Raw genomic sequence first — 25,055 nt, 5'->3', positions numbered from 1 at the left:
AGCTGCACTGAGACTGTCAGTGCTACTGAACAGCTGCTGAAAGCAAGAGAGGTTTCGCCCTGGCGCGTAAGAAGTGTGATTGAAGCTGACAGTCTGTCTGGACTCCCACACTATCCTTGGAGAGGGTTGTGTTGCTGGACGCCTGTGCTGCCCTTTGAGAGGGTAGTGCTGCTGGGCTACTGTGCTGTCCTCGGATGGGTGGGAATCCAAGTGATACATGATACTGTGTTATCATGGGTGGGAATGCTCCCTCAAGATGGTCTCCAACTTAGGGGAAAGGCATCTCATAGCCTGGGACTCCCTTGTCTCAGATGATCAGAACTTACAGTGAGCTAGGGAAACTGCCAGCAGGTTTGAAACTTAGGAGAAAAGAAATTGATGAACATTTGGAATGGCTATGCTTACGGGAATGCCTGGAAACAGTGGCCACTAGAGTGCATTTTTGATTTGGAAAAGCTTGCCTATCTTAGAGGTTTCCTCGAGGAAACACATCTTAACCAGATGGAATATTGGTACCTCTGGGAGGATGTGGCAGAAAAGAAGAACCACCAAAGCATAATGGCTAGCCAGAAAGACTTTATAGAAAAGCTGCAGCAACAATTGGGTACTCTAAGGAAACAGCCCGATTCCCCAGAATCACCGTCTGTGCCCCCCACTCTACTCAGAAATGGCACAATTATATCCTCAGTTGCCTGAGAATAAGGCGACCCCAGCCCCAGTCCCTGACCTGCCAGAGGACCTTCTGGATCTGTGGACAGCTGGCTACCGCCACCCCTGCCTCCCACACATCCACCGCCTCCACCAGATCAGGCTTCTTCTGCACAAATAAGCCAGACACTGTCTAATCAATCAGAGCAGGCCCCATCTCTGCGCCAGAGAGAAGCACCCTTCACCCTACTTGAACCAGGCCATCCTGATATGATTTATGAACCCATTAAGCCCCTAAGGGAACATACTCTTCAGGAGTTGATTCCTAGCTTTAACCCTGAGTTGCTTAAAGCTGGCTGGAAGCCAACCGGTATTTGCACGGACACAAACATTGTTATAACTGCGAAGGGTGCTCACCGATTTGAAGTTTCCTTTCAGCAACTCTGCTTCCCGACTTTATGTAAGAACTCCCAAGAGTTGTCACCAGCCATCGATATTTCTGATGAGGGAAACTCATCACAAGTCATAGCGGCTCCCCTTAGTATGTTTCCAGGGGCTTCAGGAGAGGCTCCACAGCGGATCCACATCCCATGGGCTGCTGCTGACATTTTCAACTTGAAGAGCATTTTGCTTCCTGTCCAAGACGACCCCCAAGGATTCCGTGAGGAAATACAAAGGCTTCTCAACATTTATAACCCCGCTCATCGGGACATGGACTGGCTCTTCAGAGGTAATCTGCCTCCACATGACTATACAGCTTTAATTCGGCAAGCTCAGTTAGCAGCCCCACATCATGAGGTGCTCAACGGCCAAATGATCCTCTCCCTGGTCCACCCCCCACTAATGATAATGAGCAAAATGATTTGAACAATGACTTGAAGGGATTCCTTAATGCAATTACAGAGGTTGTCCCAGTGCGGCAGGACTGGTCAAAAATACAAGCTGTTAAGCAAAAGCCAGATGAACCTCCTGTCTCATACATTGAACGCCTCCTGTCTGCCTTTTGAAAATTTTCCCTTTGACCCAGAAGTGGAAGATAATCATCCCATAATTATCACAGTTATAGTGGACAATCTCGTCCCTGAAATCAGAGACAGGATTAAAAATAATGTTGTAGGCTCGAGAGAGCACACAATCCTTCACATTCAGGGGGCAGCAATGCAGTTTTGGGAAAGCTTACAAGCTGACAAAGCAAAGAAAAAGGAATTAGAAACAAGTCTCATGGCCATGCAAATAGCAGATCTGCCAAAAAAGCAGAATCCTAAACAGCGCCCAACTTATGCACCGTCTTCACCTAGAAGCCGAAACTTTATTCCATTTTCTGGCCGACTGAACTTTCCCCAACAACAACAGCAACACTCACTAGCTCAGCCCCAGGGACCCCAAAGAACTGGGCAGTGTCATTAATGTGGCAAAAATGGCCACTGGAAAAATGAATGCCACAAACACCAGCAGGACATGGCACAACAAAATCGGGGTCTCTTACAACACCAGAGACAGCTCAATCCTGCTGCTGCTCCCTGGCCTGATCCTCCGAGCAGCCAAGATCTGCTTCCACAGACTATCCCCACGTGTTAGCCACTTGGGAACTGACCAACATTATGCCTGTAATTATTAACAGTGCCGTGAGGTCCTCACATTACCCCTTTGGACTTCCCCACAAGTTCCTGAACCTTTTACCTCAATACCTGTGAACGGACAACCCCACACATTTTTCCTTGACACTGGAGCGACCCTTTCTACTTTTAGACCATCTGAAACCTCCTGCCAAAAAGCTTCTTCTGTGATGAATGTTGTGCGAATAGGAGGTCAGTGTATTCCCTCTCCAGTCTCAGAAACCACACCTGTGACTCCTGGGCCCTTGTCAGCTGAACATTCTTTCCTGTTCTCTCCCTGTTCTCCTGCAAACCTTATGGGATGTGACTTGTCGTGTAAATTGGGAGCAATGCTCTATTGTAGAGAGGAAGGGATATTTGTTGACCTTCCTCTCTATCAGACTCCAACTTTGGCATTACTACTCTCAGCGGAATCTCAGATGTCCCAGAGACATTGTGGACAGCTGACACAAATGAAGTTGGGTTGCTTGCCTCTGCAACACCAGTGCAAATAACATACAAACACAACATGCCTTTCCCAAGGGTACTCCAGGATCCGTTGTTGAGGGAGGCAGAAGAGGGCATTAAGCCTGTAATCTCTTCCCTCCTTGAACAAGGGATACTTGTTTACACAACCTCACCATGTAATACACCTGAAAGCTGACCTTGATTCCATATCTCTCCCCTGTGGATCTAAACTGGTTCAATATGTTGGTGATGTGTTGATTGCCAGTGAGACTGAGGAAGGATGTAAAACTGATACTCTGCACGTGTTAAAAACCCGAGCTGAAAGGGGTCACAAGTGTCAGGGATTTTTCATCCCTCGGGCATAATCGTCCCCGTGGGCCAGGGGAAACAAACCTTTGGCCTTTAAACATCATTACGGGGCAGGTAGACTCTAAAAGGTACATAGGCTGCCAGTTAGCAGCCCCCTGTAATGGTCACTCTGTGTCAGTTGGTTTCCCCAGTAACCTGAACTCACAAACACCTCAGAATCATGGATTTGAAATCCAGGCTCCTCATTGGATACAGGTGAGGCGGCTTCTAGAGGCTTCCCTGGCCCAGAGGACCTGTTTGAAAGCATGCGCTCAGAACTCTCATATGTAAATGGCCTCATGAATTATGTATAAGATCACAGAATATAAGGCGGCACCGCACAGTGCTCGCCGGCCCTTGGTGCGGATACGACTCCGCCGCCTCCATGGGGAGGTGCTGGCCCTTGAGGCGTCCACCAGCCCCTAGGCCAGCTGCCTCAAAGGTGAAGCCTTTGTGAAGAGCTCCGGCTAAGAAGCCTTTGTGAAGAGCTCCGGCTAAGAAGCCTTTGTGAAGATCCTTTAAGACAACACCATCTTTGCCCAGCAGGGCCCACCTGCTGTGGTGCTAACTGTACCTCAGCCCTAAGAGAGCAAAGGCAGCTCTGAGGTAAACTAGGCGAACTGGCCTCACCCCTAGGGTGAGGTGCTGCGCGCTTGCCTGTTAGAGCCCAGAGCCTGCCATCACTGCGGCACCCTCGACCTCGCCGCCAACAAGCAGCTCGGAGGTGGATCTGGTGAGTGGCAAACTGGCCTCACCCCTAGGGTGAGGTACTGCGCACACACCAGTTGAAGCTCAGAGCCTGCCACCTTTGCAGCACCTACACTCCCACCGCCCGCCATCTTGACATCTCTTCACCAGACTCGACTTTAACTGAACTGGACTTAGCACAACCGAACTGGACACGTAAACCTGCTTTACTTTTTATCTATACCCACTCCCACCTGGGAACTTGGGACCCTCTACGAGGGAACAGAGGGTTGCTCCTTCGTTGTTCCCTTCCCTGATGAGGGAAGGGAAGCACCCAGGGGCTCGACCCTCTGAGGCCGGGCCTGGACATCCCAGGCAGGGTTTACCACTGTAGCCAAATACCGGCACATATAATTAATAATTAGTGTTCATTGTTAAATGTAAGTTTAGGTTGCTATAGTTATATTACTCTCAATGTTTTAGGGTAAAAGTTTTAACTAACCTTTTCCCCTTTATCCTTCTCCCCGTATCCTTGTTCACCCGCTCTCAATACACTTCAGGAGAAGGCACTGCCTCCCTGCCTCCCTATTTGTTAATCTAATCCAGTGACCTGAGGGAGAGCACAAGCCTCCCAGGATCATTAGTTGGGCCCACTAAGAGGGTACTAGGGACCCCCACAATATAAAGGGACAGTCCCAACTGGCCTTCGGGTACCAACCTTTTGGGTCGGGCCAGGAACCCGACCCTGCACGGAGGTGGGGTTTAGTACCCCCACCCCGGCTCTGGAAGGAGACAGCAGGGATTTCTAAGAACCTAACAACCCTCATCCCTATATCCCTTTTTGCTCCTTCCCTTATCCCAGTAATCAAATTCCTTTTCTTTTGCGGTAAAATAAAATCAGTTCAAGATCTAAGAACAAGTTATCAAATGGATACAGTTGTCAAAATGAATGTACGTATCAATAGAACATAAGAAAGTTTGCATTTAAGAAACTGTTACTTATTATAGTGTTAATCTTGTTGCGTTCCTTAATAAAATTTTAGTTACTTTGTTTTTAACCTTCCACCCTTGTCCTAGTGTCATTGTCCCTGCAAGCCACTTCTTTCCAGGAGGCTCAGGGCGGAGTCCAGAGGCTTACCTGGGTGGGCATTATCCGGGCTGGGTTTCGCAGCAGGGATTTGGCCCGGGTCCCGGCGTCCAACGCATAGGGAGTCTGCTCGCTTGTTCACGGACTCGTTTAAATATTCTAATTACTTTCCTATCCAGAGAGTCCTGTCAACAAGGCCTCCAAAGCCAAATTGCAATTTGTAAAACAGGTTCAGTACCTGGGACATTTACTTTCAGGAGATGGCCGCCAGTTAACACCTGAGTGGATCTCACAAGTACTCTCCGTTCCTCGCCCATTAACCAAACGTCAGGTCCCCAAATTGCTGGGTGCTGCAGGATATTGCAGATGGTGGCAGGGGGAATGTTTATATTCTGTTCTCATAGAAACATTGTTTTGTACATGAATGCCTAGTGATGTTCCCATGAAATTCAATATTGTATTCAGCATTGTTAGTGAATCCTCCTTCATATTCTCATGAAATTCAGCATTGTTTTGTTAATGAAATCCTGTTCATGTTCTATACGACTGAATAACTCTACCTCCCTGTAACTTACCTTCTGTTAATAATCTATAGGAATTTTACCTCCTGCTCCATAGGGAATTACCAGAGCGGAATGTCACATGAGCAGTAGGAATTCAGTTTGAGCTGGAGGAGTGGATAAGGGAATTATGAGAAGCTCTCCCCTGGTTTGTTGGGAGGGGGGTGAACAAAGGAGGAGAGGAGGTATAAGTATTGCTCACTTCTTGTTGTAAGGTGGGCAGGCTTTGTGGAATATATCCCCCTGCACGCTATTTTGGAATACCAAATAAAGTACTTAGGTTAATCTCTTCCACTCTCGGTGTGTTATTGGGCCAGCGTTGCACACCAGGCATGAACTGCCACTGTGCCTCCTCGAGGAGGAGGCAACACAGACAATGGATTCCTAATTTCTCTGGACTCACCAGACCCCTTACTGTGCTACTCTTAGACTCAGCACCTGATCCTGTGAACTGGTCTCTGGATTGTGAATCTGCTTTCCTTTCCCTTAAAACCCTTCTCTCACAGCTCCCAGCTCTTGATTTACCTGACTACAGCAAACCCTTCACCCTATTTTTGTCATGAGCAGGACGGAATCGCAGCAGGAGTTCTCTGTCAACTCTTTGGGCCCACAGCCTGCCCAGTAGCTTATTTTTCAGCAACCCTGGACACAGTAGCCCGTGGGCTTCCCACCTGCCTACGAGCAGTTGCAGCTGCTGCTGAATTACTTGAACAAGCTCAACCTATCACATTAGGCCGAGCTGGCTTTTATATTCAAATTCGGCACATAACACATGGTTTAAATCGTGATGGGAACATTCTGAGTCACTATAGGGGCTCGTCTGCATACTTGGCTCAATCTAATTCTTGACCTTCCCCCCCGCACCCCTCCACTCTCTGATTTGCTCACCTTGATTATCTTTTTCTGATTTATCCTCCTTGCTTACTGTTTTTGGTTCTCTGTGCCTCAATATTGAGTCTGTTCTGGTCTGGCTATTGTCTGCAGAAGTGGGTTTGTCTCACGAAAGCTCACCTAATAAACCATTTTGCTAGTCTTTAAAGTGCTACTTGGCTGCTCTTTGTTTTGATTAGGTCACAGTGTTATCTTCCAGGTCCCCCATGTTGTCTCTGCTCGCTTGCAGCAACACCGCACCCAGCATCTGCCTGTTCAGAGGCAGAGCCATATGAGAATGTTCTCCTTTCTTCCCCGAATGTTGTCATTCAAACATGTAATGTACTTAACCCAGCGACTCTTTTTCCTTTACCGGCTGATGGTGAACCTCTCACCTATGACTGTGAAGAATTGTTTGAACACTGTGTTAAGCCTCGCCAAGATTTGTCTGACCAGCCCCTGGAAAATGCAGATCTGGTATTGTACACTGATAGGTCATGTAAAAGAATCCATTTGGTGAAGGAGAGGCTGGATATGCCGTGGTTTCAGATAAGGATGTTTTAGAAGCCTTTTCTCTTCCAGGTATTGGATCAGCTCAAGCAGCTGAACTTATCACTTTAAGCCCTGCTTGCCTCCTGGCTTCCGGACAGTCTGCTGCTGCTTACACTGACTTAAAATATGCTTTCTCTGTCTGTCATGCGACAGGACAAATTTGGAAACAACGAGGTTACCTTACCTTTTCCAGCTCTGCTATCTCCCATGGTCCCCTTATCTCCCAACTCCTTGATGCCATTCAGCTCCCCACATCCCTCTCTATTACCCATTGCCTGGTTCACACAGGTGCCACCGATCCTGTTTCTAGGGGTAACGCAAGTGCTGATGCTGCGGCCAGACATGCAGCAGCACATGGACCTCCGGCTCCCGTTCAGATTCTGGTCTCTCTCTCTCCCTGTTTGTTTGCAGGACCTGATAGAACTCCAGACAGCCGCTCAACCTGCACAGAGAAATCTTTGGGAGAAAGCAGGCTGCTCCTTATTCCCAGCAGGGATCCTGGTTGCACCTGATGGCCTCCACGTCGCTCCGAGATCTCTTACACGACAGCTTGCTCAGGTGTCTCATCAGATGACACACATGATCAAAAGGGGGGTGGCCTCACAGACCTGAAAACAATGGTACGCCCCAGGCATGCACATAGAAGCTGCAAGGATATCTAATTCATGTGTGATCTGTAAGCAGTTTAATGTTGCACGCGGAGAAACTATGGCTCCAAGCACCACCCCATGGCCAGAAGGACCATTGCAGTATTTGCAAGTCAACTTAATTGAACTTCCAAAATGTATGACCTACCACTATTGTCTTGTTATAGTGTGTTTGTTTAGTGGCTGGATTGAATGTTTCCCTTGCAGAAAAGCAGATGCCGTGACTGTAGCTAAGACGTTCTTGACTGAGCTCATTCCTAGATTCAGTGTCCCCTTACGAATTGATTCGAATCGAGGGAGCCACTTCACTGCATCCCTTACGACTGCCATCTGCAAGGCTTTGAAAGTCTCTCAGCAGTTCCAAACCACCCACAGGCCAGCAGCCACACAGAAGGAAGGAACCTTGACATAAAAGAATGGTTAGGAAAGATGTGTGCTGACACCGGACTGAAGTGGCCCGAAGCCCTACCCTTGGTGCTAATGCATCTTAGAAATACACTTCATAGAAAACACAACCTCACACCCTATGTAATAGTCTTTGGCTGACCCATGGCAGTGGGACTATCACCCCCTAGTGTTGTAAAAATTTTAAGTGAGGAGTTTGACTCTCTGGCTGAATTTGTTATCCAACTAACTAAGCTTGCTTCCAGCTTACATTTGCAGGTGAAGAAGCCCTCCCAGTACCTACTGATGTACCGTGCCACAAAATTCAACCAGGGAACTACGTGCTCGTGACGGAACATTGCAGAAAGAACTGCCTGGAAGCCCAGTGGGAAGGACCATTCCAAGTGCTGCTCGCCACCCACACAGCAGTGAAGGTGAAGGAGCACCCCTTGTGGAGCACGCAAGTCACGTATGCCGAACTGTGGACCCGGCAGAGCTGATTGACCCTGTCACCCAGGACCCCTCCCTGAAGGAATCGCCTGAGGACAAGGTTCAGCGGATCGAGGAGGCAGACTCCCAGGCCAGACTGCTACCAGACAGGCCTCCACTGGGAGCTTCAAAATATAACCTGAGAAGTAGGACTGTGTCACCAAAGACCTACAGGTGAGCCTAGCACCCTGTAATTCTCACAAAAAGGAAACTCCCTGCAGTATGGAGTGAATTAAGAGACTACGAAATCTCAGAGTGCCTGTAGAGGCAAGCCAAACAATACTGAATGACTGAGCTTTACTCAGGAGACTGTTGTGCTATTTGCTTCCAAGTTACTGTGCTATTACTATCCTTTCTATTTTTGAGATTTAAGATACTATAATAAGATGGGGATTGTTGTCCTTCTCCTAATAGTAAGACAAGCCCTAGCATATAACTTTCCCCATTCTTATCGGGAGGCCCTGCAGGAAAGTGTGTCCCTCACCAACGCAAGTGACTGGATATGTGAACAGCTTGGTGGAGGCTCATTACAGTTTGTCCCAACTCCCGCCTCCCTTTGGGCAAAATCCCTAAATTTCAGAATTACTGGTAATCGATATTCTAAAGGGTAGTGGGTGAATGCCCAGAATGAAACTGCACAGCGAGGAGTACATAGGCCTGGGGAAACAGGCAGATCTGGCATAAAAATCTGATTGCCTCAGGGATACCCCTAACTCAAGCACTACATCCATCCAGGACTGTGTATCCATTGCGTTTTGAAAAGAAATTGGCACTGGTAAGGACCTAGGGTGGGTCCCAGAAAATATATGTGGTCATGGCTAGAGTCAGATAATGATGGACAGCGGGTCACCAACCCAGCTGATTAAGGAAATTTCTCTCGGATACCAATCACCTTCCACATTACTCCTAGATATACTTCTTCTCTGAGCGGCATTACTATCAAACCCAGAGAGTTTAACTCCCCCTTATGGGTAAATGAGACCCGAGATTGGTGTAACCATTCCCTGTTTCTAATCATGGATAATGGAATCTGATTTAATCATTCCTGGAAAGCACCTGATTGCTCAAATAAACCCCTAATCTCTGGCACAGCCCTAGAAGAAATTCATCTTGTCACTTTTTCTGCATATAACCTGATGCAGGTCCATAATGTCTCTGGACGGCCCCAGTTCCATAGGCGGTGATCCTTTCTTCATAAAACAGGGCAAAAGGATTAAAGGCACCTAGTAGGCATCCTTCAGTCTGCATAGACTATGGATTGCATCCTTTAAAGTTTCAATTCAGGACTTCATTTACACCTGGTATAAGGATAACCTTTTAACTTTGATCCTCAGCAAGCCTGGTATGTTTTTCATTTGTGGAAACTTTGCTTACGAGGCCTTACCACCAGGGTGGAAGGGCAGGTGCACCATATGTTATGTGACCCCAGTAGCAGGATTAGTTTAACATTTCCAGGCAGATACTATAACAAATCAGGTATTATAGAACGAGATCTCTCAAAAATAAAATCAGCAATCCAAGTGTTTAAAAGGGCCGGTGAGGTCCAAACATAGGACCCATGGAATTGGCTCCCAGATGTTGGAGGATGGTTTGGAGGAAGCTTAAAAATCTTACTGTAATACCTGATAATCATTCTTGTTATATTTGTTATCGTGTATGTGCTCCTTAACTGCTGCCTTACCTGTACTAAGTGCACGATGAAACAATGCAATAAGAAAACCCAAAGATTTGCTCAGAACACAACCAAAGAAGTACTGGTGATGGTAGATTTAGAACATAAGGATGGGTTAAGCATCTTAGCAGAAGAAGAATAGCTGAGAATGTCCAACATAGAATTAGAGTGATACTCCTGATGAGCATCAAAGGCGAGATCTGTGGGGGAAAAACTGCTCAAAGGAGAGTTTTTTCCATACTCACCAGCCTCATTCTGTAAGGGGATACTAGAGGGGAGGGTCATCTGCACTTCTTTGAAGTCCCTTCCTTGTCACCACAAGACAATTTATCCTGTAGGCTCCTCTGTCTGGGTTATCATGTACCTTTCTCGTATAAAGTGGCCTCAAGAAGAGCTGGTGCTTGCAGACACGTCTGAGGGCAATTCTGCTGAGACTTTCATATGTGAAAGAAGACAATTAATTACTAAACCATCTAAACAAACTCTATAAAGACTCCTTGGAAGTGGTCCTCAGGGCTCCCACTTCTTTGGAATCTGGCAGCCTGCATGCATACATCATAAAGTTTCCTTTTAGATCTCACTCTTGCCTCACTTCTTTAACCTCCAGCCTCAGACCTCTAGGGGACACTGTACCCCAGGGGAAAGGAGTTCCCCAACACGGACTAGCAACTACCTCCAGAAGATGAGAGCAGAGGACGATGGAGAAGCATACCTTTTGGCCTTTGAGAGGATGGCCATACGGGAAGACTGGCCCCGAGACCAATGGGCCAGCATCCTGGTTCCATTCCTCTGCGGAGAGCCCCAGGAGGCCTACTTCCACCCACTGGAGTGGGCGACTGCAGATTACACCCAGCTGAAAGCCGAGATCCTGGCCCGGACTGAGGTGACAATGGCTGTCAGAGCCCAGAGGTTCCACAAATGGAAGTACCGGGAAGGAAAAGCACCGAGGGCCCAGCTGTTCTCCTTAATAAATCTGGCCAGAAAATGGCTACAGCCCAAGACTCGTGGCCCAGAAAAGATCCTGCAGACCATTGTGTTGGACTGGTACATGAGGGGGCCCACCACTGGAACTTCAGGGATGGGTCTGCCTGAATGACCCATCCTCATACGACAAAATGTTGGCTCTCGTGGAGAGACAGACAAGCACCCGAGCTCTCACACGACCCCTTGTGGCGGAAGGAAGGTGCGGCAATGGGGTGCCTCCCACTCCCTGGGCCCGGCTATTAAAGCCCCTAGGCAGGTATCTGAAGCCCATGATCTTCAGCTGGGGAGGGGGGATATGTGACAAGGTAAGGCTGGGAGGAGTAAGTACGAGAGGGAAGACCTATTGGAAGGCCAGGCAGGTGGGCGGGTGTAGCCCGCCCACGACTAAAAGGCTCCTCTCACAGAGGAGGGGAGCTACTGGATAAAACCAGCTTCAAATGACTCCAGGGAACAGTGAAAGAAAAAACAGGGATGGGAGTGAGGGTCAAAGGTTCAAAATAAGGGAGCCGGAGGGGCAAACCGAGCAGAGAACCCTGGACAGTGCTCACAGCTCCTTAAAGGAGTCGGTGGATGCTGCCCAGAGAAACTCTGCCCAGATTCATGACTGGAGGGAGGAACGAAATTAGGCCCCACAGTCGCAAGTCGCCCCCTCTGCCAGCCTCCTTTCCCGAGTTTTAGAGATGGCCATTTTGGCCACAGCCAGGAGGAGGCTGATGAATCTCCTTCAGCTGCTTTATCAACGCATACCGCCACCAGCTGCCCCCCCCAGCCCCCGGGTATAGTCGCAGCAAAAGAGCCGTGTGAGCACCTTTCCCAGATCCCACCACCACCGTGCTGAGGGAAAGGCACGCTGTTGCCCGCACCAGGCCAGCCAGAACTCCCGGAAGGACTCCATGAAGCCCACATCCTCCAGCAGGCTGTTGAAGTGCCAGTAGGCCAACCCCCCCCCTTCCCCCCCCCCTGGCTTCGCTGGTGAAAGGGAAGCTTTTATGACCACCAGATGGTGGTCCGAGAAGGGGGCCGGCCATATGCTGGAGGAGTGGGCCCGAGAGAAATGTTGATGGGTAATATAAATGCGGTCTAACTGGCAGTGTACAGATTTATGGCCCACCACCCAGATGTAGGTGAAAACGGTGTCCTTGTCGGGGTGGTGGCTGCGCCAGACGTCCACCAGGGAGCAATAGTTGATGAGCTCCCTGAGGATGTCCTCAGTGGCCTGGAAGAAGTCCCGTTGTTCGAGGGTGCAATTGAAATCCCCGCCAAGGACCAGGAACGTGTGAGGATCAAAATTGTCAAGGAAGGCCACTGCCTGCCGGAAGAAGGGTGTTCTCTCCGGGGGGGGGCAGGATGGGGAATCTCAGGACATAGACATTACCAAGGTGGAGGGGCAGCCCCTCCACCTGCACCCAGATACAGCAGGTGGCCCGGCACAACCTCAACGCTCCCCAGCACCTCGGTCTGCAGGTCTGGGGAGAAAAGGGTCACTACCCCAGCCCGACGGGCCGAGAGATGGTTCAAACGGACCCCCATCTTCCAACTCCAGCTGCCAGTTGGCTTTGGCAGCTGGGGAGGTGTGGGTCTCCTGCAGAAAGGTGACCAAGGCCCGTCCCCCCCACCTGCTGGAGGAAGAAGAGGACTCGGCACCTGCGGAGACCCAACCCGCAGCCCCTGGCATTTAGTGTAGCAAAGAGGATCGGCGCCATATGGAGGACTTTGGATGATCCTCGCTGGAAGGAATGCCAACGGTCCCTGGGGGGCCACACAGCAGTCCATGACCAACCCCGAAAGCAATCAGGGCATCATGGAAGCCACAGGCCTGTTGGTAGGCTGTGGCATCCCTCCTCCCAGTCCCTTTGTCCTCCTTCAGAAGGGCCCTGAAGTACTCAAGTATGATGTGGAAGTCGCCCCAGCGCTGGGGGGCGAGAGCAACCTTGTTCTTGGAGCCACGAATGTCCTCCAAGAACTGGTGCATCTCGCCCACTAGCACGGGGGGTGCTGAGGTCCCGGGGTATCGAGTAGCCGTCGCCTCGTTTTCTTGTGGGCCCCATGGCCAGAAAAAAGGTTCAAGCGTGGGATAGGGTCTGAGTTCGGTAGGGATGGGGGCTGCAGAGGGAGAGCAGCCACGGAAGTTCTGGGAGAGGCCAGTGCCGCAGGGGCCTCCTGTGCAACCACAGCCTTGGGGGCAGATGTAGATGGAGGGGGGTAAGAGGAGGGGTGGGGAAGATGAGAGTTTGAAGGGGAGGAGGGTCTTGGGGAAGGGGGGGTGGAGGAGGAACAGGGAGAGGAAGGGGAGGGAGTTGGGGAAGGGGGACGTCTGAGGGGAGGGTTGAGGGTCCTGGGGTGGAACACTGATTGGAGGAGGGAGTAGGGTGAGGGTGAAGGCGGGGGCCAAGTTGGGAGAAGGGGGCAGAGATGGGATTGGGGGGGGGGGTCTTCCATAGGTGGGGGGGGGGGGTTAAGGGTGAGGTGCCTGTGCACTTGGCAGTGGGCACCGGCAGAGCAAGGGGAATGGTGTTGGTGTCTTTGGGTTCAAGAGGGGACGGGGGGTATAAGGAGAGCACGAGCTCCTCTGGGACATCTAGGGGATAGCTAACCCCCCGCTGGGCGGTCATCTCTGGCTGGGGCGGGGGGGGGGGGGCGCTCCCTGCGACGTCCCAGAACAAAGTGGGGGTGACGGTTAGGGTGTTGATGGTGAGTGGGGAGAAGGAAGACGAGGGGAGTGGGGAGTCGACGGATAGCCCGCAGGCCTCCAATAGAAGGCCATCCACATCCAGGGCCGCCGGGCTGAGTCCTAGGGCCTCGACCTCCTGCGAGAGGAGGGCGAGGCCAAGGCTTTCTTCCTCTGGATGCTCTGCAGCTTCAAGCTGGGCAGCGGCCGGAGGGGTGTCAGAGGAGGGCGAGGGGGCAACAGAGGCCGTTCCCACTTTTTGGAGTACTGGCTCCGGGACAGAAGGGGTGGTATACTTCACAGCTGCTGCGGCGGCCTCGGTCACTCCCAGCAGGTGGTCAGTGGCCAGGGGTTCAGCGGTTGGGCTGGGGCTAGTGGCCCTTTTGGGTGCCTGGCGGGGCACATCCACCCCATCTTCCGAGGAGGTGGAGTGCCAGGTGCATGCACTCCTTTTCTTCCCCTTCCCCCACGCTAGCCCCCAGTCCTCCGAGGAGGGGGCTGGGTGGTAGAGGAGGAAGGGCGAGGGGACTGAGGCAACGAGGATGGAGGGAGGGAAAGAGATGGCAGGGCGGCAAAGGAGAGGGACAGCTCACTCTGGGGTGAGCCCTGACCAGGTCCTGCCATCAGCCGTACCTCCCTCTCCTCCGTGGGCCTGGCTCTTGTGCCCGCTCGGGTGCCAGCGTCCACGTCTTCGTGCCCTGCACCACGCGATCAGGCTCCCTCCGACGCCCGAGCAAAGATGGCTCCGTCTGGGGCAAGAGGAGGAGGGGGCGGTTCCAGGGCCTGTTGCGGTTGGGGCGCCGCCGGTCTCATGGCTGGCGCCACCCAGGTCAGAGGAGGTCCCGGGCTCCTCTTTGTGCCAGGCCAGGGGGCAATCCCTCCAGACATACCCCACCGCCCAGCGCACAAAGCACTGGGCCTCCCCCAGGGTGCAGAAGACCCAGTACTGGGCCCCTTGATAGGGCACCAGTATAGCCCCCTCCTGGGCTACCTTGCCTTGTGCTGCTGCTGGCGCCAGTTGCACACGGACCTGCCGGCGGAAGCAGAGCACATGCCATATGGCAGGGTTCTTGCAGCCTAGGGGTAGGGAACTCAGGACCAACAAGGGCCGGCCCAGAGATATAAGGAACAGAAGAAGGGCGGAGTTGGGGAGGAAGGGTGGGATAGAGGAGAACACCACCAATATGCCCAGGTCTTCAACAGGCTCCCGGGGCACAGGCATGCTCCCGACCACCAGGTCCCTCTCCACCATCTCATGAGCGGTGGCCTCCAATGCCAGGAAGAAGACAATCTTCCCGAGCATCCAGGAGGCCACCACCACGGCCGCGGGCCCCACCACCTGTGCCAACGCCTGCACATACGTCTCCACGTGCAGTGAGGCAGCCACCAGGAGGCAGCGGATTCTGTGTCTCATGATGAGCGTGGGGAAGGGGCCGTGACCATCGGGGGGTGGTAGTCTTGGTGCAGGCGGAAGGAGCAGGGTGCGAGGCAGCGGCTGCCACCTGGGCGTACGACCTGGGGGCGGAGGAGTCGGAGACCCCAGGATTGGTGGAGGGAACAGAGGGACAGGGAGAAGGGGAAGCTGCGCTGGGTGTTTGGGCAGCTGGGGTGAGAGCCTCGGCCACGGGAGGTTTGGCCTTCCAGGTGGGCTCTTGCCTTTTTTGGTCCCCTGCCCTTTCGGGGGGTGAGTTCAGAGCGTCAGTGCTGGAAGACGCCGCGGCGGGGGCAGCAAATGCCCTGCAGCCTCCACTTGGGCTTTCGACTGACGTGGTGGCAGAGTTCCCAGCAGTCCTGGACGAATGGGCCACCTTTTCAGGGGTGGAAAGGGTGGCAGTGGAGGGGAAGGGGGCATCGCTGGAAGACCCCCCAGTGAGCATGTAGGCCATAACAGTGGGTGTAAGAGGGAGGGAATTTGTTGAGGGAGGGGACCTTTAAGAGAGAGCAGGGGGAGGGGAGAAGAGAGGAGAAGGAAGGAGGAAAGTAGCTGCCCCCTCCCACTCCACTGGTTGGGCTGAGGACCCAGTCAGGTGGGGGAAGGGAGGGGGCGGGAGGAAGGGAAGTGAGACCAGGGAAAGGGGATCACAAAAGTGGCCACAACTCCCAGCACAAGATGGTAAGATGGTTCCTTTTTCTGAACTGGGACATGGGGATGGGGGGGAATTCAGAGAACGGGCATGTGTGGGGTTGTGAGTGGGGAGTGCTCAGGCACCTAACAAAGCGAAAAAGGGGGGCCCGCAGGCACACAAGAGGAGGTGGGGGTTAGGGGGAGGGGTGGCAGAGCCAACCCACGGGGGGGGGGGTTAAGGGGGAGAGAGTGTGCCCATGGGCGCCTGAGAGGTGGGCCCACAGCAGCTGCTGCAGAGCCTCACAGAGCAAGCGGGAGGAGGAAGGTGCAGGTGGATGGGGGGGGCCCAGATATGGAGGGCCCCGGTGGCAGCTGGGTGTGGAAGGGCAGTAAGGGAGGCAGTAGCTGTAGGGGTGGGGCAGGGACTGCACCCTAACACCCCACCCCCCAGCTATGCTGCAACCCCTCTGCAGCCCCAATGGGGAGGGGCCCTGCCCAAACACACCCCTCCATCAAACCACCAGCCACCGCCTGAATAAGTCCCTTACCGCTTCCAAAGCAGTGAGGGTGCAGCAGCTGCCGGATGAAAGCGTGGGCCCAAATACGGGGCCAGCAGTCTCCCCCCAGGGGATGGAAGGGAGGTGGGGGGGCCCTCCTGCAAGGGGCAGGGGGCAAGAGTCCCCCACACTCCACCCACCCAGCAGCTCTAGAGGAAACTAGCTGGAAAGGGTGGTGGAGTCGGGGGGAGGAAGGAGCAGCCTGCCCGAGGCAGGAGGGAACCTGGCCCAAGAAGAAGCGGGGGGGGGGGGGGGGGGGGGGCAAAAAGACAGCCCCATGGGAGCTTGAAGCATTCAAGGGACGTCCACCCCCCCCCCAAAACCAAACCTCCCAGTTGTGGGGGGGAGGGTGCCAAGGGGGATCCCACGGCAGCCCTACAGGAGCCGACCATGAGGCCTAGAGGACGAGAGGGAAAACCTGTTGGAGGCCGAGGAGGGACCTGTGAAAAAAAACGGCCCCAAGTGAGTTCGGGGGACAACAAAAAGAAAACACAGGTATGTGAGTGAGGGTCAGAGGCTCAAAATGAGGGAACCAGAGGGGGACACCGAGCAGAGAACCCCAGAGAGCGCCCACCGCTCCTCAAAGGTATCGTGGGAGTGGGTGGACGCCGCCCAGAGGAACTCTGCCCAGATTCGTGACTGGAGGGAGGAACAGAAGTAGGCCCCACAGTCACCAGTTGCCCCCTCTGCCAGCCTCCTCTCTCTAGTCTTATAAATGGCCATTTTAGCCACAGCCAGGAGGAGGCTGACGAGGTGGTCTTGCGACTTCGTAGGGCCACGGATTGGGTGTGAGAGGATGAGAAGATGTGGGTAGAAATGCAGCCAGACCCTCAGAAGGAGGTTCTGGAGGAGTCGGAGGAGGGGCTGCTGCCTTGGCGCATTCGATGTAAATGTGCGCCAGGGTCTCCCTCATGCTGCAAAAGGTGCAAATGTCTGGGGTGGGGGTGAACAGCGCCAGGTACCTGCCCGTGCTCACCGCTGCATAGAGAACTCCAGCTGAAGCCCCTGGCAGGCCGCAGAACGAATGTGGAATAGAGGCTGGCCCACCGGGGCTCCCCACCCTCTGAAGGCATTGAGCGGTCCTGTCGTTTATGATCAGGGTGGGACACGAGGGTGGGGAAGTGGAGTGTGTGAAGCATGAGCGTGTACAAGAGATGTCTAGGAGTGGTTTGGAAGGGGACCGGCTGCAGGGTATGCAGCCGGCTGGGATGATGAGGGGGAGGAGGGAGTGTGGGGGTGCGGGGCCCACAGAGAGGTGCGGAGGGCAAGGAGTTAGAGGGGCAGGGCACACCCTCTCACAGGACTCGCCCGAGGTAAACGTGAGCAGTAGGCGTTAGGGCGGCCTTCACCTCCTCGAGTAAGTGTCGGGGGGAGCGTAGGGTGGAGAGTCCCATGCGCAGGGCGAGTGCCAGGGCTACCGTCCAGTCCCCCTGGTCGTAGTCCAGGGGGTCTCTGACCCTGTTTATTCCACCTAGGACCAACCTCCAGCGCACTGCGGGTGACTCTGCTGCCTGCACACGAAGGTAGGAGTTATGTAGCAGGGGCTCTGTGAGGAGGTCTTCCCCTGCAGCAGCCCCTAAGGACCTGGCAGCTGTGAGCAGCCGCCTGGCACGGAGGTGGTCCTGGTAGAAGGCCGGCAGCTCCGAGAGGCCTTGCGGATGGTCTCTCAGGGATAAATAAAGGAGCTGCCGCTCATATCAGAGCCCTCGGTAACAACGGAGAAAAGTGTGTGCCCATGTGCTCCATGCCGGACTATCTGCATTGTTGGTGTTTGTAATGACAAGTGCCTACAGGGCCTGGAGGCGGAAGACGTGGACCTGAGTGCACAAGCAAGTCAGGCCCTGCCATCCCTCCTCTGGGGGAAGAGGGAGAACCCCTGCAGAGACCCAATGCAGTCCTGGCCAGAAGAACTCCAGGGCTGACCTCTGGAACTGGGCCAGGAACTCCGGGGGCAGGACCAGGGTGTTGAGATGGTGCCAGAGCATGGACAGGATCATCTGGTTAAGCACCAGTGCCCTCTCACGCAGGGAGAGACACCGGAGCAGTCGTGTCCACCTCCGCATCCGCTCAACCACCCTGCTCATCCAAACTTGCCAGTTTTCCGGTGGAGAGGGATGAATGGCGGATAAAAAGATGCCGAGATAGAGCAGCGGACCTGCGCTCCATTGGGTGGCCTGAAGCATGGGTGGCAGGCAGCCCTCCTGCCATCCAGTCCCCACCACCAGGCCAGAACTCTTGACCCAGCCGACCCGGGCAGAGGAGGCTGCCGAGTAAAGAGCTTGGCAGGCCTCCAGGCGCGCCAGGGCTCCTGGATCATGAACCACAAGGAGCACGTCGTCGGCATACGCCAACAGGACCAGCCGCAGCCTCGGCTATGGAAGCACCATCCCTTCAGCGAAGGAGGCATAGGAAGGGTTCGATAGCCAGGGCGTAGAACTGGCCTGAGAGGGGGCAGCCTTGTCGTACTCCTCATCCGAAGCTGACCGGGGTGGTCTGGGTCCAGTTCAGCTTGACCATGCACTCTGAGGCAGCGTACGGCACCCGGAGAAACCTGAAAAAGTGAGGCCCGAAGCCGAAGGCCTACAGGTGCCCAGGAGATACCCGTGGTCCACCCTGTCAAACGCCTTCTCCTGGTCTAAGGACAGGAGGGCGAACCACAGGCCATCCCTACACCCAACCTCAAGGAGATCCTGGACCAAATGCAGATTATGGAGGATGGTACAGCCCAGGACGGTGTAGGTCTGGTTGGGGTGAACCACGTCCTGCAGCACGGACCCCAAGTGGCGGGAAATGACTTGAGCGATGATCTTCTAGTCCGTGCTGAGGAGCGAGATGGGACGCCAATTCCTGAGGTCGCAGGGGTCCCGGTTCTTGGGCAGCAGGGTGAGGACGGCTTGCCTGAATGATAGGGGGAGGACCCCGCTTTGCAAGGACTCAGAGCAGACGCTGAGCAGGTCTGGGCCGAGGACGTTCCAAAACACTAGGTAAAACTCCAAGCTCAGCCCATCCATGCCCAGGTATTTATTGGCGGGCATGAGACGGAGGGCTTCCGAGAACTCAGATAGAGTGAGAGGAAGCTCCAGCCGGTCCCGGTCACCCATGCTGACCGAGGGGAGTTGGTCCCAAAGCACCCTGAAGGCGTCGGCATCGGTCAGATCTGGGGAGAAAAGGGTGGCATAGAAGGCACGGGCCCTCTCGCGCATCTCTGCCGAATCCGTAAGATGGGTGCCATCCTCTGCAAGAAGGCAGAGGATATGTTTCTTGCCAACCCTCTTTTTCTCCAGGGCATAAAAGAAGCGGGAGCCACGGTCCACTTCCCAAAGGAGTTGGATTCGCGACCTCACCAAGGCCCCCTGTGACTGAAAGGTGTCGAGGACCCTGAGCTCATCCCTCTTCTCCCAGTACGTGCCGTGGAGGGATGGATCTCTGGGGCTGGCAGCTAGGCGCCTCTCCAGCTCAAGAACCTCCCGCTCCAGCTACCCTATCAGCGCATCCCGCCGCTGGCTGGCCTTCCGGGTATAGTTGCAGCAAAATAGCTGCGCGCGCACCTTTCCCAGATCCCACCACTGCTGTGCCGAGGGTGAGGCACACCGTTGCCCGCGCCAGGCCAGCCAGAACTCCCGGAAGGATGCAATGAAGCCCACATCCTCCAGCAGGCTGTTCTTGAAATGCCAGTAGGCCGACCCCCTCTTCCCTGTGAAAGGGAAGCTTTTATGACCACCAAATTGTGGCCCAAGAAGGGGGGCCGGCTGCATGCTGGAGGAGTGGGCCCAAGAGAAATGTTGACAGGTTATATAAATGCAGCCCAAACAGGAGTGTACAGATTTATGGCCCACCGCCCGGACGTAGGTGAAGATGGTGTCTTCGTCCGGGTGGTGGCTGCGCCAGACTTCCACCAGGGAGCGATGGTTGATGAGCCCCCTGAGGATGTCTGCAGCAGCCTAGCACTGCTCAGTCCCCGTGCGGTCCCGTTCCTGGAGGGTGTAATTGAAATCCCCACCAAGGACCAGGCACTCGCAAGGATCAATAGTGCCGAGGAAGGCCGCCACCTGCCGGAAGAAGGGTGGTCTCTCTGGTGGGAGTGTCGGGGCATGGAAGTTAAGAGGGTGAAGGGGCAGCCCCTCCACCCACACCTGGAGATACAGCAGACGGTGCAGCAAGACCTCGGACACTCCCCAGCACCTCGGGCTGCAGGTCTGGGGAGAACAGCGTCGCTACCCCAGCCCGGTGGGCCGAGAAATGGCTAAAATAGACCCTGTCTCCCCACTCCAGCCGCAACTTGGCTTCGGCAGCTGGGATAGTGTGGGTCTTCTGCAGAAAGGTGACTGAGTACCCTCCCCCCCCGGAGGAAGGAGAGCACTTGGCACCTGTGGAGACCCGACCCACAGCCCCTGGCATTGAGTGTGGCAAAGATGATCAGCACCATTTGGAGGGCTGGGGAGGATCCCCACCAGACGGAGCGCCGACGGTCCCCCGGGGCCACACAACAAACCGTGACAATTAGGGTGTCAGAGAAGCTGCGGGCTGAGTGGTAGGCTGTGGCGTCCCTCCTCGGGGTCCCCTTGCCCTCCTTCAGAAGGGCCGTCATGGACTCTAGGCTGGAATGGAAGTCACCCCCGTGCTGGAGGGCGAGAGCTACCTTGTTCTTGGAGCCGCAAACATCCTCCAAGAACTAGCGCATCTCGCGCAGCAGAGCATGGGGGGGCCGAGCCCTTGGGATCCTGGGTACGCATTGGCCTTGTGTTTTTCTAGGGCCCATGTATGGAAAAGAGATCTAAGCAGGGGCTGGGGTTTAATTTTGGGAGGGATGGGGCAGCGGAGGGAGAGCAGCCCCAGAAGTGCTGAGAGAGGGTGATGCAAGGCGGTCCTCCCGAGGAGTCGCAGCCTCGGGGGCAGTTATTGATTGGAAGGGATGTGGGGGAGGGGTGGGGAGAGGAAGGGTGGGGACAGGGAGGATGGAGATTACAGAGGGAGGGGGAGGGTCGTGGGGAGAGGAGGGAGGGAAGGAAGAGGAGGGTCTGGAGGGGGTAAAATTGCAGGGTCTGGAACAGGACATTGGTTGGAGGAAGGAGTAGGGGTGGGAGTGAGGGGAGGCGCTAAGGTGGGGGGGCAGGGGATGTGAATGGAAGGGGTCTCGGGGGGGGGGCTTCCTCAGGTCGTGGGAGAGGAGGAGGGGTTAAGGGCAAGGTGCCAGCGCACTCAGCGGCAGGCACCAACAAAAGTGGAGGGGTGGGTGTCCGGGTTTTCAGCTCCAGGAGGGGAAGTGGGGTACAGGGAGAACGCTAAGTCCTTTGGGGCATCCAGGGGCTGGCCAACCCCCGCTGGGAGGTCACCCCTCGTTGGGGGGCGGGTCGCACCCTGTGATGTTCTGGAGCAAGGGGGGTGGTAGTTGGGAGGTCACTAATGGGCAGGAAGAGAAGGAGTGAGGAGAATGGTGGGAAGTGAATGGACGGCCCGCAGGCCTCCACTAGTGGGCCGTCTGCGTCCAGGGCCGCCGGGGTAAGAGCCAGGGCCTCGACCTCCTGCGAGAGGAGGGCGAGGCCAAGGCTCACCTCCTCCGGACGCTCCACAGTGGCAATCTGGGCTGCTGCCAGAGGGGGGCGAGGGAGCAAAGGAGGCCATCTCCACTTTTTGGGGTTCCGGCTCCGGGGCAGAAGGGATGATATCGTTTGTGGCCGCCACGGCGGCGGCGGCGGTCACCCCCGGCAGGTGGTCAGTGGACAGGTGGATTTCGGCTGGTGGTCTTGGGCTAGCGGCCCTTTTGGGTGCCTTGCGGGGCACATCCACCACGTCCTCCGATGGGGTGGAGTGCCAGGCATGCACATTCCTTTTCTTCCCCTTGCCCCGTGCTAGCACCCAGTCCTCTTTGTGCCAGGCCAGGGGGCAATCCCTCCTGACATGCCCTGCCGCCTGGCACACAAAGCACCGGGCCTCCCCCAGCGTGTAAAAGACCCAGTACTGGACCCCTTGATAAGGCACCAGTATAGTTCCCTCTTGGGCTACCCCGCCCTATGCTGCTGCCGGCGGAAGTTGGACATGGGCCTGCCGGCGGGAGGAGACCACATGCCGAAGGGCGGGGTCTTTACAGCCTAGGCCAAGGGGACTCAGGACCAACAAAGGCCGGCCCAGGGCAGGAAGGAATGGCAGAAGGGCGGAGTTGGGGAGGAAGGGTGGGACGGAAGAGAACACTACCCACTTACCCAGGTCTTCTAGCGGCTCCAGGGGCACATGAACGCCCCCAACCGCCAGGCCCCTCTCCACCGCCTCCTGGGAGGCGGCCTCCGACGCCAGGAACAAAATGATCTTTCCGAACATCCGGGAGGCCGCCACCACGGCCACGGAGCCCACCACCCATGCCAACGCCCGCACGTAGGTCTGCACGTGGGGAGAGGCAGCGGACGCCGTGCCTCCTGGCGAGTGCGTGGAAGAGGCCACGACCATCAGGGTTGGTAGTCCTGGCAAAGGCGGAAGGAGCAGGGTCCGAGGCAGTGGCCGCCACCTGGGCGTACGACTTGGGGGCCGAGAAGTCAGAGCCCCCCAGGATTGGTGGAAGCAACAGGGGGGCAGGAAGAAGGGGGAGCTGCATCGGATGTATTTGCAGCTGGGGTGAGAGTGCTCACTGTGGGAGGTTTTGCCTTCCAGGCGGGGCTCTTCCCTTTTTTGGTCCCCTGGCCCTTCCTGTCCTTTCGGGGGGGTGACTTTGGGGCAGGGTCACTGGAGGACACTGCCGCGGTTGTGGCAGGAGCCCCGGAGCCTGCGCCCTCAGCCGCCATGATGGTAACAATCCCGGCAGCTCTGGACGAGTGGGCCACCATTTCATGGGTGGGATGAGTAGCAGGGGAGGGGAGGGGGAGGTGGAGGGGGCATCACTGGATGACCCCCCAGTAGGCACGGAGGCCATGATGGCAGCTGTAAGAGGGAGGGAATTTATTGAGAGTGAGGGTCTTTAAGAGAGCGGGGGAAGGGGGAGAGGAGAGGAGAGGAGAGGGGAAGGAGGAATGTAGCTGCCCCTCCAACAGTGGCCAAGGACAGCAGTGCCATGTCCCTCACAGGAGTGCATCAGCCCCTCCCACCCCCCACAGCACGACAGTGCCATGCCCCATCCCCGGTGCTGGAGGGAGCGGAACCTCTAGGGTCCCCTGGGAGGAGGAGGTGGGCCACCCCGCAGCAGCAGCAGCAGCAGCAGCATGTGATGGAGTGGGGGGAATGCAAATGCAAGTCTCAGGCTAGATATGGGCAACAAGCTCAATAGCTTCCAGTGGCTAAGGATGATCCTGGGGCTACAACTGGCAGGTTACACGTCTGCCCTGAACAAAGAGGAGGGAGGAGCCGAGCTGGGTTTGAACTGGGGACCGCGGGTAGAGGCGAGGGGAGGGGAGAGCTGGAAGGCAGCCAGCCTGAGGAGGGGGAAAGCTACACCCCAGAGGGGCACCCCTTGGGGTCTTCTCCCCAGGACAGGTTGGAAGGGCTGTCTCTGACTGCTGTACTGTCACTTCTGGGAGAAACTGGGCATCTGTTGCCTAAGAAACCTCTCCTGTCAGACCCTGCTGAGTGAAGTGAGAGTCACTCCCACCGGGGGACGGGGTGCAGTGCAGGGGGACCCTTGAACCCCATCACAGCAGCATCCCCCGGGGACGGGGATGCGGAACCTGCAGCACAGCGGTGAGGGGACAAGGGCCACGGCTCGGGGCCCACACTAACGCCTGTCTCCACTCTTCTTCCACCGCCCTCCTGTGTTCCACAGCTGCACCATCGGAAGGACCGGAGAGTGCCGGCGAGGCTTCAGTGGTCCCGGAATCCCCTCCGGGGCCATCGCTCCAGGCCAGCCCCTCGGCAGAGGACCGACCGGCCCCATGGCAGGCAAAACGGTGGACCCAGCACCAGCCACCGCCGACGGATCCCCAGCTGCTAGCCCTCCACCGCCAGCAGCTGGAGGTCGCGGAGCAGCGCCTGCGGGTGGAGTAATGCCGCCTCCATCTCCAGGAGTGGGCGCTGGCCTGGCGCCAAGAGGCATGGGGGGCCTACATGGACACCTTCAACAGGCTAGTGGACGACCTGGCCCCCCATGCCGTGCTGGCTGCCACTGCGCCTGCCCTGAGTGCTCCACCCACCGCGCCACCCACTGCTCTGCTCGTCGCCACGCCGTCCGCCGTCGCCCCACCACCCGCCACCGAGGGCCATTCCGCCAAGGGACACCTGGGTCCAGCTGAGACTCACCGGATGTATCTGCCGGTCTGCCCGGCCCCCAGCCAGCCCCAGACAGGGCTGCAGCTCTGGCGGGGCTCCCGGCTGCCCACCCCCAGTGCCGGACTATAGCGGTGTGGGGCCCAGGACATGCCCCCCCCCTTGTATATAGTTTGGATTTATTTATTTGTGCCCCCCGTTTGCCCAGTCTGATCCTTCCCCCCGCCCCATGTAAATAGTTCTCCCCTTCCTTGTAATCCCTGGTTTTTTTGGTTAATATATGCATACTTATTTAATATTCAATTATAGTTAGAAGTTCTTGTATATAGTTTAGTATTAGTTAAAATAACAGTTCAAAGAAAACCAGTGTGATTTTACAAACAAGTGCGTGCTTTTATTTGTCCAGGAAGAGTGGGGTGTGTGTGTGTGCTGTTGGGTGCTCCGTGGTGTGGGCGTAGGGGCAGGGAGTGTTGTGGAGGAAGGGGGGTGTGCAGTGGGGGGCCTGCCAGCATTCACCCCGCGGCCTCATCGAACTGGGCCCACAGGGCCTCCTGGACCCGGGTCCCTTCGGGGTCCACCTGGTGACTGGG

The 25,055-nt window shown here is 55.6% G+C and overlaps 1 long non-coding RNA gene across 5 annotated transcripts in view; it reads left to right on the top strand.

Annotated features, from left to right (window-relative positions):
• The window catches only part of LOC142005030 (uncharacterized), a 31,060-nt gene extending 6,323 nt beyond the window's left edge, over positions 1–24,737 (top strand). For 4 of the 5 annotated variants that reach the window (XR_012643047.1, XR_012643049.1, XR_012643050.1 and 1 more), the window contains 2 exons: positions 7,227–8,509; positions 10,615–11,237. This is a non-coding gene — a long non-coding RNA (uncharacterized LOC142005030). Of the gene's footprint in view, positions 1–7,226; positions 8,510–10,614; positions 11,238–24,025 lie in introns of those variants that run through there. The other variant, XR_012643051.1, reaches the window with a different exon arrangement.
• The last annotated feature ends 318 nt before the right edge of the window (positions 24,738–25,055 follow it).

The sequence above is a fragment of the Carettochelys insculpta genome, chromosome 32 (genome assembly GCF_033958435.1).
Source record: "Carettochelys insculpta isolate YL-2023 chromosome 32, ASM3395843v1, whole genome shotgun sequence".
NCBI lineage: Eukaryota > Metazoa > Chordata > Testudines > Carettochelyidae > Carettochelys > Carettochelys insculpta.
Note: the sequence above shows the minus strand (reverse complement) of the source record. Positions and strands in the feature narration are given on the sequence as shown.